Source organism: Phacochoerus africanus, chromosome 2 (assembly GCF_016906955.1).
Source record: "Phacochoerus africanus isolate WHEZ1 chromosome 2, ROS_Pafr_v1, whole genome shotgun sequence".
In the NCBI taxonomy this organism is placed as follows: Eukaryota; Metazoa; Chordata; class Mammalia; order Artiodactyla; family Suidae; genus Phacochoerus; species Phacochoerus africanus.
Window position 1 is genome coordinate 258,595,138 of NC_062545.1, and position 12,859 is coordinate 258,607,996.

The window sequence follows — 12,859 nt, forward strand, 5'->3', positions numbered from 1 at the left end:
AAGGTGTAGCGTGTGGGCAATAATCATGATAATAATATCAATTACAATAATAACAACCACCTGTTGAATATTGATTCTGTATTAGGTACATTACAAATATTTATGAGGCAGGTGAAGCCCAGAGAATCAGCTGAAGCTCAGAAGAGTGGCTTACCCACCTAACACCATTGGTAACGACAGATCCAAGTGGAAAACCCAGGTCTAATTCCGCATTCCACCCTCTCAACCACAATACCACACCACCTCCTGCTGTAATAATGCAGAGGTAGAAATTGAGAGTTCAGACATGCATCCAGGGCTGGCTCAAGTTCAAGATACAGAAGATGGAAGACAGGATTACAACTCACAGGCTATTACAGTCAGTTCCTGAGACCCACTTGTGGAGTCCAGCAACATGAGGTGCACAGCCAGGTCTTTTTATGTCTGGCTGGGGAAAAGGAGGAAAGATACTTCTGTGTTTCAACCTGACTGCCAAATGCTTCTGTACTGGGCATCATGCTCCTTGGGTTTGTATGTATGGAATCTCCAGATTTCTCTAAGAAGACTCTAGATAAAAGCCTTTTTTTTTTTTTTTTTTTGGCTTAGAGGACATGAAGTCTGAAGCAAACCAGGAATGGTGAATAGCAGTTCCTTTCATCACTCATCTCTACATCTGTTCATCCATCCACTGTCAGTTCATTCAGCAAATATTTACTGGGTTTCTATTACAAACCATGCACCGGGTTAGTAAAAGGTGGTTTGGTGCTGCCAGGACAGGCCTGGAGTCTGCACTCATGGTAAGCAAACTCTTTGGAATGAGAGAGGATTAGGTAAGCAGTAGCACTGCAGTATAGTAATGTCCTGATGGAAGAAATTGAAGCAGAAAGTCAGTGGCTTCTAACCCAAACTTTGAAGAATTCAGGTGTAATTGAGGAATCTGAACTCTTTGAAGACTAGATTTTTTTTTTTTTTGCCTCTTTATCTGCTGGTGCCGTCCAAGTACCTAGAACAATGCCAAGCACAGAGTAGGCCCTGAGTAAATATTTGTGAATAGCTCTTGAAGAATGGGAAGAAGTTTAGCATTTAAAGAGAAATGGAGAGGGAGTTCCCATCATGGCTCAGCGGGCTAAGAACCCAGCTAGTATCCATGAGGACTCAGGTTCAATCCTTGGCCTTGATCAGTGGGTTAAGGATCTGGTGTGATTGTGAGCTGTGGTGTAGGTCACAGGCACATCTTGGATCCCTCGCTGCTTTGTCTATGGCATAGTCCAGCAACTGCAGGTCCAAATCAACCCCTAGCCTGAGAACTTCCATATGCCACAGGTACAGCCCTAAAAAGACCAAAAAAAAAAAAAAAGAGAGAGAAATGGAGGAGCTATTGTTTACTAAGAACCTACTATGTGTCAAACACTTACTAAGAACTTTACTTGGGTAATCTCCTTTGATTTATCTGCACAACTCCACAAATTAGGTGGTTTTATCACTAAATAAAGGATAAGAACCTGAAACTCAGAGTTAACATAGCCATCAAGCTGTGTAACCACAGCTAGGGTTTGCACGGAGATCCATCAACTCTAAAGATAGTGCTTTCAGTCATTCATTCCCTGGTTGAACAAATATGTTTGTGTTGCCTATTTTGTCTGTGCTCCTCTATTCTTAGAATCATTAATTTGAAGCTAGAAATATTCTTAGAAGTTGTCTCTCCTAGCCAGCTTATTTGTGTATCCCAAATAATTAACTATGGATGCTTCTTTCTCATTCGGACCTATTAAGCTGCCAACACAATCTCTATTTCACCTCATTTCCTTGGTATTCTCAATATAAGTCTTAGGGTAAGTGACTAAACCTAAGGGAAAGATGTCATAGGATCAGATTGGATGTTCTTATGAATATGAGTCCACATTTTACAGATCAAATCCCAGATCTCTTCCTCTAGAGTCCAGAGATGCAGAACCCCCATCAATCAGCTCAGAAACCTTAGTTCATTAGCAAATATTTGTCAATGCCCACCCTGAATCCAGGTACTCTGGAGGCACTAGCAATACAGTGATGAACAGAACAGAGAAGGTCCTTGCTCTCATTGATCCCTGAGACATAGTTGGGAAAGACAGACTAGAAAACACTATTAAAATATCCAAATTGAGTAGGATTTAGTGACTTTTAATGAGTGGTCAGAGAAGGCCTCTGTGGTGGGGTCACATTTGAGCAGAGACCAGAGAGGTCTCCTAGTGACTCATAATAAAGGCTGGGTGAGATCCTAACTTCTTTGGGACATAGATGTCTTATAATGTGATCCTTGGACTTAACTGCACTTGCGTTTTTTTTGTTTGTTTGTTTGTTTTTGTTTTTTTTTTTCTTTCACCTGGTCCAGGTTCTTAAGTACAGAATTTAGCATGCTCATTCCTAACAGAGTCAGGGGTCCATGAATGTCAGATAAATGCTTGAAGAATGAGTTAGCAGTAGCTCAGAGTGGAATCTCACAGAAGAGGGGTCTCTTACTTTCAGGTCTTAACCAGAACATTGACACGTGGTGGCATGTTAAGCCTCAGGGCATTGGGAAAGGTTAGTTGACCCAATCAGGGTCAACTGAAGCACAGGCAGCTCTTTCATGATGCTTCTAGAGCTCTCAAGCTGAGTCACCATTTTTGTCCTCAGACCCTTTCTTTTGCTGACCCTTTCTGTATGTCCTCTGTCCTGTATTCTTTGTTCTTACACGTGTTCGTTTTTCCATTAATTAATCAGTCAAATAGTAAAAATCCAGTTGAATCTTCTTTCACTTAACAAATATTTATTAAATGTCTGTTCTGTGCCATGCTCTGTGCTGAAACTTGGGGTAGAGCCCTGATCCCTAGCCTCATAAGCACACAGCCTAAAGGGGGAAACAGGCAAAGGAATCAAGTGATTATAATGAATCATGAAAAGTGCATGGTACATATGCTCTTTTTTATGCTTATATCCTTCTTATGATCCTTATGGTACATGGGGCATAAAAAGCGTATATAAAATACAAGAATGGTATCTATCTCAGCTTGAGATGGTTTAGAAAGGTTTCTTGGAAGAAGTCACCTATCTCTAAGCTGAGACCTGAAGGATAAAGAAGCATTGATCATTGAGGAAGTTTGCCATAGTATGGATGGTTAAAACCAAGTAGATGCTTGGCAAAAATTGATAAATGGATGAATGCATGAGTGTATGAATGAAGGAACGAAAAACAAACCAATATCCTGTACTTCATGGAAGAAGTGCATGCTCAGCCTTAGATCAGATGTAGAGTTTGGAGGGGGAAATGCAGTCATCTGGGCTATCTGTCCTCTTTGATCCTTAAACCTACTTCATTCCTTTTAACTGCTGCGTAGTGTTCCACAGTAGGAATGTGCTACAGGTTATTGAGCTGTATCCCAATACTGGGAATTTAGGATGTTTCACACATTTTTCAAGTACAAACAAATGCTGCAGTAAATAGTCTTATATAAACCTTCTTGTGGGCACATGTAAGAATTTCTCTGGGTTGATCTTGAGAACCGGGATGGCTGGGTTATAAATTATAGGCTCTTAATGGATACAACCTATGGCATTCTTATAAGGAAAATTCATTCCAATCCCAGTAGCAGCATAGGGCAGGACCTGCTGTTCTACATGGTCATGATTACTCAAGAGAGTAGAAGTGCTCTGTCTTTGCCCATTGGATGGGTAAAACATGACTTCTCATTGGTATTTTTGTGATTGAACATCTTGAGTGGGCATCTTTTCAAATAATGACTGTCTGTCTCCTCTTACGTCACTTGTCTATTCACATCTCTAACGTTGCTCATCTTTTCACACCTTCACTTTCCCATCTGCTAAAATGGGATTTTCAAGGTCAGCCTTCCTACAGAGCCATCAGTATTATTGGAATCTAGAGTGAAATGGGTGGTCAAGAGGGAACTAGCATTTATGAAGAAGTTACTCTTAGTAATCATTTATTCACTGATGTATTTCTCAAGTGCTCCTTGGATGGGAACCATGCCACATTCTGAAGAAGAGAAAATGGTTAACAAAAAAACCACCCGTTTCCAAGTTCCTGACCTAGTGGAGTCTAAATTTAGCTACAAGGTTAACCACTATCACTATCACATATGCAGGTAGTATCTACCACTAGGAGTACTATTACTAATAGTTACCATGTAGTGAATACTTCATATATGCTTTTTTTTTTTTTTTTGGCTACTCTCGGCATATTGAGTTCATGGGCCAGGGATTAGATCCAAGCTACGACTGCAACCTATGCCACAGCTGTGGCAATGCTGGATCCTTAACCCACTGTGCTGGACCAGGGATCAAACCTGTGTCACAGTGCTCCAGAGACACTGCAGATCCTGTTGCACCAGAGCAGGAACTCCAATATGCTTAATGTTTTTTCAAAATCCTACCACTGAGGTATAGCTATCAATATGCTTTAATTTAGGTAGCGAAGGTCAGACTCAAAAAGGTAAAGTTATTCATTTAAGGTCCCAGCATTAATAGATGCTAGAGTCAAGTGTTCAGTCTCCTTGCCTGACTCCAAATGGTGTGCCTGGAAAATTCTAGAATGTAATCATTGCTACGGCAGGAACAGGAGGAAGTGGCATCTTGATGGATGGAAAAAGTAGATATTAAAACTAGCTTTTCTTGTTTCCGAGAAGCAATAGAATAAACATACAGGAGTTCCCGTCGTGGCGCAGTGGTTAACGAATCCGACTGGGAACCATGAGGTTGCGGGTTCAGTCCCTGCCCTTGCTCAGTGGGTTAAGGATCCGGCGTTGCCGTGAGCTGTGGTGTAGGTTGCAGACGCGGCTCGGATCCTGCGTTGCTGTGGCTCTGGCGTAGGCTGGCAGCTACAGCTCCGATTAGACCCCTAGCCTGGGAACCTCCATATGCCCCAGGAGCGGCCCAAGAAATAGCAACAACAACAACAACAACAACAATAACAACAACAACAAAAGACAAAAAAAAAAGAATAAACACACAAAAGAGAACGTTTTTCATATTTTTTTGAACATTTAGGTAGATGAGGAGGAAGAGGTTTGACAAAGTGTGGACACTGACCAGTGTGGTTTCCAGGAATCTGTTGCTGCTCTATGTGCTCCAAGTTGGGCAGCTTTCTGAGCAGGGCCTTCTCCCACACTCATCCAGCATGGTCTTGCCTGCATTCTGATGTTCTGTCCACCAGAATGGTTGGGCAGCATCAGGCATGGTAGCTGTTTCTCCAAGCCCAGAACAAATACCTCTGTTCCTAGCCCAGGCTAGCAGTATACGTGGTCAGCACAGTCTGACTCAGTTTCTGGAAGCTGGACATCATTCACCTACAACTCCCTCTCCTCAGTCTTAGGCCAAGTACCTCTCAGAATGAAATATGGGTTCCAGGAATATTAGGATAAGCAAAAGAGTTTAGCAAAATCAACAGATCTCCAGGGTCAGCAGCTGCCGCAGAAGTGCTGACTGTCTCCAGGTACCTTCATGGTTTTGAAAGCGTGGGGAGGCCCTGGTTTGCCATGAACCCAACTGAAATCACTTATCTACCTCTCTGTGGATTATTCTGATGTATTCCTGGACGTTTAAGTTCATGAGCCATCAGAGTGTCTTTTCTACAGGTATTAAATAAGATTTTACACTTGGATAGGAGGGCTAGTCTGCATAATAGCCCAAATAAAAATTTAACTACCAATAGAAGTTATTATTATGAGAGGTTTTAATAGAGGATCACCCCTCCCCCTTAAATTAAGGAGGGAATGTATAGAAGACAAGACCAGAGATGTAAGCAGGGGCCAGACTATGAATAAAGTTTATGTTACAGAGTTTGGATTTGTTCATTGGGAAGTAGAGGACTAAACCAATCAGATCTGTGTTTTTATAAAATGTCTCTCGGTGCTCTGTGAGGAAAGCGTTGAGGAAGACTGAGGAGGTCCATTTAGAGGTGCTTGTTAGTATACCAAGCAGAGATTATTTGCATAGAGACATGGATGAATTGGAGGAACTTTTTTTTTTTTCCCCTTTCTAGGGCCACACTCACAGCATATGGAAGTCCCCAGGCTAGGGGTTGAATCAGAGCTATAGCTGCCAGCCTACACCATAGCCAGAGCAACACGGGATCCAAGTCATATCCGTGACCTGTGCCACAGCTCACGGCAATACCAGATCCTTAACCCACTGAGCGAGGCCGGGAATCAAACCCTCATCCTCATGGATACTAGTCAGGTTCATTAACCACTGAGCCACAATGGGAACTCCTGGAGGAATGTTTTAAAAGTGGAACCAGCAGCACTTGGTGATATATTGGATGCAAGGGTTTTAAGAAGGAGCTGTCCAGTGACTCCCAGGTTCCTGGTTTGAGTATCTGGGATGAGCAACATGTTATTTCCTGAAGTGGAGGAATAGATTTTAATACAGTGTTGTATTAGAGGGTGGGGCAGATCAAGTGCTCCTGTGGAAAACAATGAGTTAGTGACACTGGTTGTCCTGATGTCACCTACTTTTTTTTTTTTTTTTTTTTTGCCATTCTCACTGTGGGTAGGTCGGATGGACTGGGCTTAGTTGTACGGGCACCAATTCCTGATTTTTTAAGAAAACAAATAAATGAATAGGAAAGAGAAGGAAAATAACAGCCGTCAGAGTAATTACAGATGTGGGAAGAATGGAGGAATTTATCTCACACTGGGCATTGGCAAGCAAAGTGGACAAAATCCATTCAGTCTGTGCTCAGCGATGATGAGAATCCTCAGGACAGGACTTAGTGGGTTTTTGTTGTGTCTGTTAAAGCAGGAACCTCAGACATTACTTAGGAGATGCTGACTTGGAATCAGGAGATCTGATTCCCAGGCCAGCACACAACAGCCTGGCTGTGTGACCCTGACCAGGTTCATTTGATGCTTGGAGCCTCAGCTCTTTTCCCTGGAAAAAGTGGGTGATAGTCCTTAGCTATACAGTCTCTCTCACAAGGGTGCCCTGAAAAACTAGGAGGCTAATGGACTTCCAAGAATGTGATGCAATCTGGGGGGAACTATAAAGATTTAAATGTTCATGATTCTTCCTATTGTTTGGCTTTCATTAGGCTGATTCTTGGCCAGACCAGAGAATATGTGTGAAAGACAAACACACAGACATGCACAGACACACACATGAAACAGTTCCCCATTCAGCTCTACCCAGAGTTCAGGGTTGGATTAGAAGAAAGAAAAAACCATTGCACTTGAATCTTTGTAGCTAAGTTGAAAACCCACCCAAGTGCTGGCCCTGCAAGAAGGAGTCATGGCTTCCTATACTGATCTGCTGAGATGATGCTGTATTCCTGGTCCGTAACTCCCTATCCATGGGCCCGAGTCCCCCTTCAATAAGATGAAGTCCTAGGTAGATGACTTGGGAAGTCATTTCCAGCTCTGACATTCTGTTCCAACCCTCCCAGAGCTCTTACCTGCCCACGTGTGTCTGATTCAATAAGGGTAGAAGGAGCAGGCTGCATGTCACACTGGCAGGAAGACTGGAGTGGGAGCTCCGAGACTGGCCATCGCTAAAGAAAGCCTTCCGGGCACACTGGGACTCTCAGAGCTCCTCCTGGGACCTACTTTCTCTTACAGCCTGCTAAGCTCTCCATGTGGGACAATTTCAGAATATATTAGTACATTTTTCCTGTTCCATGACATTTTAACTTGACAGCGAGGTAGCAGAGATGGGAACCAGGTAGCATTTGTCACATTATCTTCAGCTTCTCGTGCAAGGACAGGCATGAAGTAGATAGTCAATAAACATAGGTCAATGAAGGCATGAATGAACGATGAGTAAATGTTTGGTGGATCAATAAGCAGTCAGAAATTCACAGTCCTGTGGATGATAGCTGCTGTATTGGAGGTCTTCCTTTAAACTCCTAAAATGGATTGGTTGCCAGAAGAGTGAAAGGATGAGAGGAGACCTTACAGCACAGTGTCTTTATCCCTAAAGGGAAGGGATTGGGACAGAGGATATAAGTCAGTCTTCCATTCATTCCACAGGCATTTTATTTAGTGCTGCCTTTGTAACGGTCCCTGTGCTGGGCAGTGGAATTAAATGGACAAGGCAGTAAGAAACAACCTCTGCCCTCTAGGAGCTTTGTCTGCATTTATGAGAAGGGGACAAATAAGTGGTAACAAAACTGAGACAGGTGTTCTGATAGGAGGTGCACAGTAGCTGGGAGATTTCACTCAGCTTAAGAGGTCTGTGAGAACCTCCTGGGAGGGGTGACATCTACACTAAGTTAAGCCCAGACCCTTTAAGCAGGGAAGGGAAGAGCCACTGTCTGCTCATGGTGGCTGAGGAGTAAAATTTGAGGAGAGTTTGAGCAAAGAAGCCAGTTATGATGGTTCTAGAGTATGATGCTAAAGAGTTTGGACTTCATCCTGAGGGCAGTGAGGAGTCACTGAGTGTCTCTAGGTATGAGAGGGTCCGGATTGGGTTAGGTTTTAGGACAGCTCTTTGGCTCAGCCTGGCTGGATATGTCTGGATATGTGCCTAGGGACAGAGACCTGTATGGTAGATGTAAGGGAAGTAAGACAGTGCTGCCAAAACTGACCTTGTTCCAAGATGGTCAAGGTAGGAATGGAGGGATTGGATGGGGCTGAAGGGTGGGAATGCTGGGATGGAGGCACTCCATGGCTAGTCAGAGGGAGGAGGCAAGGGAGCAGGTCCTGGGAGATGCTTGTTACTGGTGTCACTGGATCACAGAATGTGGAGATAGAGGGATGTTTGTTTTGGAATGAGAGGAGGAGGAGAAGTTAAAAGGTGCCTTTCCTTACCAGTCTATGAATTGGTGGCAGGCACACAGCCACTGTTCACTTTGAACTATAATATTTCTTTTCTTTATACAGATTCAGGAGCAATTGAGGTGAGCCCATGCGTGTGTGTGTGTATGTGTGTGTGTGTGTTTGCATGCATGAGTGTGTGTGTGTTGGGGGGTGGGCAGAAAGGACCTGTGAGACCACCTGTTTTCATCATCCATCGATTCTCAAAGTGTTGTCCAATGTTCTCAGAGGTCCCCTGGGGGGGTCGCAGGGTTAATCTTCCGTAGCACTAATACCTATAACGTTACACGGCATGGGCTTTGTTTTCTGCCCAGGATTAATCATTCACTCATGGGCTTTAATACAAGCCAGACACCACCTCGCTGTGTCTCATGCAAAGCAATGCCAGCACCCCCCCCCCGCCCTGCTTCCATTTTGATGCCGGCTTTTACATTCTTCTTGTCAGAGGGGGAAGTAGGTTTTTGGCCTCAGCTTCTATATCCTATAACTGAAAAGTTTGAACTCTTCCATTCAAGGATATTAGGCCAAAAATATTCCAGGAGAGCTGGACTCTGCCATTTTCTGTGTGACTTAGGGGTACCTTATTCCCCTCTTCTCTGGGTTCTAGAAGCCCTCCCACAATGTGAAACTGAGCCAGTGACATCCAGAACCTGATTTCTGCATTATTGTGTTTCCTTCTTGAGCTGGGCTCCTTGTATAAAAACTCAGTCCCTAAAAGCTTTAAGCAGAGAGACGTCTGAGGTGCTCAGACCTCATGTTGTCTAGGAATTAGGCTCAAAAACTCTCAGGAAGGAGCATCAAAGCACTGACATTCTACGAATGAGAGAATTGAGCCCAGAGAGGAGAGGCCACTTCCTCAGAGTCACACAGCCATGGGGCGGCAAGACAGGGAGTTGAACATGGGACTCCTGATTCCCAATCCAGGTGCTCCTCTCCCCACACCCCTGTGTGCTGAAGTTTGGCCAGACCTTGAGGTTCAGCTTTTAGCCCTGCTCTCTCTCTCTGATCCTACAGAAACCTCCGTAGGTCGCTAAGAGTGAAATCATAGAGCACTGACATGCGTAACGTCATGGCAGCTGGTGATGGTGAGGGGCTGGTATAGGAAATGAGAGAACGCATTTGGCCAAGCTCCGGGGCCACGTGACCCTCCTAGAGCCCTCGTTTCAAAACAAACTCAATCTTTTAAGTTCAAGTTCTCCCTCTTGTCAGAAACGTGACTTCCTGCTTCTAAGAAGCCAGGCTTACAAAAGGGCTCAGAAGACTTCGTGGACATCAAATAGCTCTTACAAAATAGCGTTTTGATGAGTTAAGTGTAAATGAATCAGAAACATAAGGATTACATTTTCCCCAAGCACACATGGGTTTCAAAATTCGAGGGGAAATGTAGTTTGCTAACTGCAGGCCGACTTTCACCAAATCCAGAGCATTCATGGGGGGCATGGGGCTGGGGGGGAGAAAGAGATGCCCAGCCCCCCAAATGGTTTTAGATGTGGTGCCAAGTTCGAAAACGCTGTTGGGCTCACCCTCTGCCAGCAATAAAATTGCTGGCCACCCAGAGAGGCCACAGGGAGGAGAAAGGAGGTTGCTCTCCGCACTGGCCCCTGGTCCTCCACAACTGTGTTCAGTTAGTGCCGCTCAATCACCAGCTGTCACTGGGTCCCTGCGCTCGGCTCCTGGCCCTCCTGGCCCCGGCGTGGCCTCCATTTTCACACTGTGCCTCATGCCTTGTTTACCTCCACTGTATCTGGTGTTTTGGCTCCCAGGGGTTCTGGCGACCGGTCAGCTTGTCACAAGCCCCTGCTCTGTAATCAAGAGACCTGTCCATCACCAGCAGGGGTGTTTGGGGAAGCTGTCACACATCGCCTTTGGTTGCATTCAGGAAAAACAAGAGTCCCTTGTAGTTCTTTTCCTCTCTCCTTTCTTTAATGCTATCCAGGTGTGGCATTTCCCCCAGACTGGTAAATGTCTTCCCTTCAAATCTCGGCCTGACGCAAACAGCCAGTTAACTCTCAGGTCTGCTGTTCCCTTATCCCAGGATTTGAAACTCTTTTATAATTTCTTTATAATTTCCACATTGTCCCTCCCTTCTTTCTCTTGTATTTTGTTTCATTGCACCAAGAAAGTAGAAAATCATTTCGATTGGTGGTAAAACATGATTAAAACAAAGTAACAAAAGCCTTGGCTGCAAACTGTTAGTTTTATTAAATTTGCTACTGTGTTTTAAATTGGTACCAGGGCAAATCTTTGGACAATTATATCAAAGGCTGCTGGGATTAATCAGTTACATGTATACATTTGCTCCTTCCTGAGCCTTCTACAGAGTGAGGGCTGCCTTGTCAGAATGAAAAGAATGAGTTCTGTGTTACCTGTATGAGAGGGGTGGACCTGAGTCCAGTGGGAGGGATACACATGCCCAGTGGCTGCTAGGTCCCTGCCATCTCGTCCTTCAGTCTTTTAAACCAGACCACAGGTTGGAGTTCATAGCAGTTACCAGGAAGAATAGGGGATGGATATTGTAAGACAGAAGTCCATTTTCCCAAACAAAGATTCTTTTCTTGGCAGTGGAGCCTCAGTGTTCTGAGATGCTGAGATGCAGAGCTTTGCTTTAGTAAAAAGGCACATGAGTAGAAAGGGCTCAAGTCTACAGACCACCAGTCTGGTAGGAGGGTAGGTAGCCATGGAGGGAACCCAGACTTTCTAAAGACATGGACTCAGTTCATTCCTGCATCACCCATCCCATGGGGACTAGTTGGTCTTTCCTCCTTTCCCCCAAAGTGGTCTTCCACAAAGCAAATGTGATTCTGCCCTTTACCTGTAATGCCATTTCTCTTCTCCTTCTCGTGGCTTAGTTTCTCCTTACATCACTTGTCAAGCCAGTATCACTCTTTGGGAAGTCTTTTCAGACTCCTTTTCAGCCTGTCTCTGATAGTACTCTTTCTCCCTATGGACCCTTATGCGTTTTAGGCTGTGTTCAAGCTGTTTGTTTTCATGTATTTTCTTCTCCACAAGCTCACAAGCATCTCAAGGCAGGCCCATGCCTTATTGATCTTTGAATCCAAGAAACCTAGGAGAAGGTGGGATGCCTCAGTGAATACTAGTTGCACGAATGAATTGATGAATAAATAAAATGATATAAATATATTTATCCAGAATTTGAAAAAGTGATCAAAGCCATAAAAGTAATTAGCTTGCATAAAGCCAACTAGCTGGATTTACTTCTATGCTCTTTTTTTCATGAACACTAAAGATGAAGTGATATTAACGTGTCCTTTAAAATGCATGCCTAGGATCAGAGAAATCAAAAAATGTTTTGCCAAAGGCAAGAAATAAAATGGAACTGAGAACTAGACAGGTAAGCTCTGAATCTAGTTTTATTGATATAGTTTGGCTAAGGGAGAGCCATTGGTTTTAGCAACTGAGTGGATTGAATATGCTTTCTTATTCCAGGACTGGAGATTTGGCCCTGAAGCTCTGCAAGATGGGGCATTGTAACTAAGGGCTTCAAAAGGACTTCTGAAAGTCTACATGCTAAGTGAAAAAAGGTGTACCAGGAAAAAAAAAAATATCTATGTCTTTATCTTATATCTCACGAAGATTTGAGATTTGAGTTTATACTGTTCAGTATGGTCTGGGAATGCCTGAATTGAGAATCTCACTGGAAAAAGAAAAAAAGGAAGTGGTTCTAGATGAGTAATGTTCCACGACTACCTAGAAATCATCCTCTGAGAAAGGAGAGAGACTTGACCTGGGGGACGTGTGACTCCCACAGATTAAAACCCAATGAACATGAGTTCTCATGTCAAAATTTAAAAATCCAAAAATGTAAAAAGGAGAAGAGTAAGGGACAGAAATCATCATCAGGGTTTTTCTTAAATTTTGATTTTGATGATAAGTATGCATGTTTTTATTTCAGTGTAACCCAGAAAAATAAATTTAGAAAACACGATCTGGAAAAACTAGGGAACAAAAAAAGGGGGGAATCCAATACATCCAAAGGAAAGCGAGAAAGGGGAGAAAATAAATAAGCAAAGAAAAAGAATGATAAATAGAAAGCACAAACATGATGGGAGAAATCAATGTAAGTCATTACACTG

At 43.6% G+C, this 12,859-nt stretch overlaps 1 protein-coding gene across 1 annotated transcript in view; it reads left to right on the forward strand.

Moving 5' to 3' along the window:
• The window catches only part of PAPPA (pappalysin 1), a 238,624-nt gene that overhangs the window by 88,158 nt on the left and 137,607 nt on the right, over positions 1 to 12,859 (forward strand). The gene's annotated exons all lie outside the window — the stretch shown is intronic.